The sequence below is a fragment of the Pongo pygmaeus genome, chromosome 16 (assembly GCF_028885625.2).
Source record: "Pongo pygmaeus isolate AG05252 chromosome 16, NHGRI_mPonPyg2-v2.0_pri, whole genome shotgun sequence".
Lineage (NCBI taxonomy): Eukaryota > Metazoa > Chordata > Mammalia > Primates > Hominidae > Pongo > Pongo pygmaeus.
The window spans coordinates 93,236,118-93,240,818 of record NC_072389.2 but is presented as its reverse complement, the minus strand read 5'-3'; positions in this window follow the sequence as shown (position 1 = coordinate 93,240,818).

Here is a 4,701-nt window from a genome sequence, read left to right as displayed (position 1 = left end):
GCTAGCATGGTTTCTTGAGTATGAGATGAAATTGTTAATTTCCCTTTAGTAGGAAAACTTTATGAAACATGGGCAATGTAAACATGAGCAGGACCCTTAGCTTGGTGAGATGCCTGTATTCTCAGAGGTGTTTAGGAAACCACACAGATGTGGGGGGGGACAGTGTATTCATATCAGCTATATCTCCTTAATGAGTGGGATGGTGCTAGGAATCTCCTATGCAGCTACAATTATTTTTCTTTTTCTTTGCCTCCCTCCACCTTAATGTATACATTTGCATTCCTTAATGTGATGTGAGTCCACTGTAATGGGCTCCATTCACTGAGGAGTCTACCTTGCGGCTGAGCAAAATGAAGGTGAGTGGTCAGAGGCCTGGCAGGTGATTCAGCGGCGACTCAAAAAGGAGAGGTTCACAGAGAGGATGGGAATGGGGAGCAGCACCCCACATAAACCTCTTAGAATGATGCCAGGAGAGTTTTTATTAGGGGATAATGAAGTCTGACTTTGTGGATACCAAGTGACTACCAGCAGATAGATTCTTCTTAGGGTGATGAGTTGGGGGTGGGGGTGAGTGATTATCCTAATTGTCCTTATTCTTAAAACAGACTAAGAATGCTTATACCTGGCTTCTTTTCCACTCTCAAAAGCCAGCTTCTCAGAATTCAAACTAATAACTGTGTGTAAGTTTAGATAAGTAGAAGTCTCATGTAAGGCTATTCAGCACAGCAACTGTGAATCCAGATGCTGAGGTTGGATAGACCTGACTGCCACATGCACTGTAGTTTTAGACAAATTGTTTAACCTTTTAAAGCCTCAGATTTTCCACTATAAAGTGGGCATTGTTAAGACTTACCATCCAGTGGTCTTGCAAGGATTAAGTGAGATAATGCACAATTCCTGGCACATCGTACATGACAGTATGCATCAGAGTTCATAAAAACTAATTTGAGCCTTGGTGTCTGTGGTGGTCTTTGGAAAATAAGGAAGAGGACAGGAGACAGGCAGATGGTTTAGGAGACTGGGCAGGACAACCTTTGTGATGTGCATCTCTGTGCAGTTTCACTGGCCCTGTGCTCAGAAGGTCTTATCAGGCAGGACATGCCATAAGCTTAAAGGGCCCCCAGGGGCCCATCTGAGGCTAAACCTTTCTTTGTGCAAAGTTAATCCCTGACAGCATAGAAAAGCAATGAGAAAAAATTGCAAAAGGAAAAAAAATGTGACTTAGTGAGTGATGGAAATAGAAAGGGGCGGGCGGAAGGTGTAAGAGAAAAGCAACAGCTCTCCAAGGACTCCAAGGAGGGAGCTGGAAAAGTGTGGTACATGAACAGACACTGGGAGGGCAAGAGAGGGCTTACCTGTTTAAATAAATCAGAGCTGGCATTTATTGTAACGATTGCTAGAGACAATAAATACAAATCACAGATCAGGCCAGGTACGGTGGCTCATGTCTGTAATCCCAGCACTTCGGGAGGCCGAGGAGGGCAGATCACGAGGTCAGGAGTTTGAGACCAGCCTGGCCAACATGGTGAAACCCCGTCTCTACTAAAAATACAAAAAGTAGCCAGGTGTGGTGGCGTGCACCTGTAATCCCAGCTACTCAGGAGGCTGAGGGAGGAGAATTGCTTGAACCCGGGAGGCAGAGGTTGCAGTGAGCTGAGATCGTACCACTGCATTCTAGCCTGGGTGACAGAGCAAGACTCCGTCTCAAAAAAAATCAATCAATCAATCACAGACCAGCTATTATGGATTATATTACAAAGACTGTACTAATAGCAACTGCCTGTGGTATCTTTAGTGTCCTTGTCTTCTGCTCTTCCCTGCTATCCCTGGTGACCTGTTTGGAGGATTTGAATCAGCCTTTCAAGGGTTTTTCCTGAGTCTCCCATTTCTCTGTAGCACTCCCCACCTACCCTTTGTCTCCTAGCTTTCACTCCACCTCACCACTGTACACACCCTTGCACACAGAGACATACATGTTCACACACACATACACATGCCCATTCTCACTTTGGGCACTTCTCAGATTCACTGTATTTACATGGGGAGCTCTTTCTTCACCATGTTCATAGGAGGCCATTTGGCCTGAGATGTGTTTCCTTATACCAAATGCCATCTTCATCAAACCTGCATCTCTAATTCACCTTCAGAGAAAATCTCTCAGGCCTCATCTATAGCAATCACCATTCGCTTTTTCTACCCCCACAGCTGGGTACTTCATAGTTACTGGAACTTAATAAATATGAAATAGGTTGAATAATTGACCCCTTATCACCATTTATCAGAAGCAACTTTTCCTACCTCTAAGTCTTCCCTTAAAAGGAAGGGCCTGCCACTCAGGCCTTCCAGTTCTCTAAGCAAGAAAAGCAGTGTCCCTGGAGATGATAAACTGTTCCAAAAGCTTCAGCCCTCACATGCCTGCTTCCCTCTTTGTGAGAGTAGAGAAGAATGAGAAGCAGCCCATTAATTCAGCAGTAATACAGTGTTTTCCTTTGCAATGTCCTTGATTTTATTTTGTAGTGATTCTTCAACATCACAGGTTAAAGAGGTACATTTGCTATGGGATGTCTCTATGCAAATCGAGAGAGCAAAACTATTTAGTCCCCTTCTCTTTGTCCTTACTGAATCTCTTCCTTTTCCTTTAACACCACTAGATCCTCAGATTTCCTGTCTAGGCTCCACTCTCTCAGTTTGCCTTAGTGTATACATCTGATGGGCTCTAGTACCTGGCATTGGCTTATGACCAGCTTTTCAAACACATCTATCATTCTCAGTGCTCTGATGAGACACATAGGGCAGGTATCATCATCATCATCAACATCATCTTATAAAATCTCAATCATTTTACAGTTATGAAAACTGAGACCAAAGTAATTGGGATAAATTAATCAAAATGCAAATTCAGACTTCTGATCTAGATTTTTTCCTTATTGATTTCCTTCATCTTTAATGCTGAAGGCAGAGATGGCAAATATATGGTATTCTTGTAGCCACTTTCTACTCTGGTACCCACTATAACTGTTCTAGTTCTCTTGTTCCTTCCTAAAGTGCCTTGGATGGCTTAGAAACACTTGTAATATTGTTCTGGATAATCACTATCAATTGAACAAAGATGGCAAGTAAATTAACACACAATTTTCACTCTTAGCCGAGGTCAGAACTTCCCAAGTGATATTGGAAGTAAGAATTCTACAGAGCAAAGGCTTTGAAATGTCATAGGATGACTTAGTTGGAGGAGCATCAGGGGCAAATGCAAGGGAACTAATTTGTTTTTTGAGATAGAGTTTCACTTTTGTCACCCTCCGCCTCCCAGGTTCAACTGATTCTCCTGCCTCAGCCTCCAGAATAGCTGGGATTACAGGTACCCACCGCCAAGTCTGGCTAATTTTTGTATTTATAGTAGAAACGAGGTTTCACCATTTTGGCCAGGCTGGTCTTGAACTCCTGACCTCAGGTGATCCACCCGTCTCAGCCTCCCAAAGTGCTGGGATTACAGGTGTGAGCCACTGTGCCTGGCTACAAGGAAACTAATTTTAATGAATGCCTATGATTTTTGTAGACTTTGTGTTAATTCTGCTTATAACCTATTGAGATAAGCAATGTTATTTCTGGTTTTCAGTTGAGGAAACTGAGGCTCAGCATTGAAGTCACTTACCCAAACATGGAGTCAAGCAAGAGATGGAGTCTGAATTAGATGCAACATGTGAGCCAGAAGCTCTGCCATAAATCTGCCCTCACCCACTCTCTTCCCAGCCCTTCAAACTGAACTTCTTTTCATCTTATTGTAATAGCATGCATCTCAACATTAAAAGAGAACAGCTATAAAAAAAAATATGGGGCAGAGAAAAGAGATAAGTACAGTCACAATGTCAGGATTTGTTGTGTGTGATCTTGTGTATAAAGGTATGAAGCCAGAATTAGCTCTTTTTTCCCCAAGAACTGTGTGTGTTTAAGTATTATCCTGCACAAGTATGTAAATTTTAAAACCCATTTCTCAATCCTTTTTCTATTTCCTTGAAGATACCCTTATAATACCACTCATGTGTGTGTGTGACAATTTTCCCTTTGCTGCTCTGCAGTTAGTGGATCAGGATCAACGATTGTGGCAGAAGGAAGAGGAATAGAAAAGAATATCAAAGGCTCTATCAGCCTCCCAGTATTGATGAAACACTTTCTGTGTATCTTCCATTGTTCTAGGCACTGGGGGCACCACAGAGAGTGTAAGACAGGGTCACTTCTTTCTGAGACATTATAATGAGCTGAATTTCAAAGACCTTAATATGTGGTAGAAAAAAATAATGTCTGAATTAGGAAAGTAATAGAATCACAAAAAGCTAGGAGTTGAAAGGGACTTTATATTACTTGCCACTGCATCCCTCACTGATGGATGAAGGTGAAATTGTATTTTTGCGGCTTCACCGACAGGGGGCTCATGCTCCCTTGTAGTGGCACAACTTTACTCCATGACTTGTGCCTGGTGACCCTAGTTCTGCTGTCAGGGCAGCTTAGTAAACGTCTCTTTCTCCTCATAAGAATGCCTGATAGATTAGAGGGTGGCTACTATCTCTTCCCTTAGCTGCTTCTTTTCTATCTACTCTTTCTTCAACCATTTCTGTGGTCATGTTTCAGAAACTTCACCATCCCTCCTCTGGATCCCCCCTAGTTAGTGTTAATAAGACTACTGAGAAAGAAGTATTGGGTTAA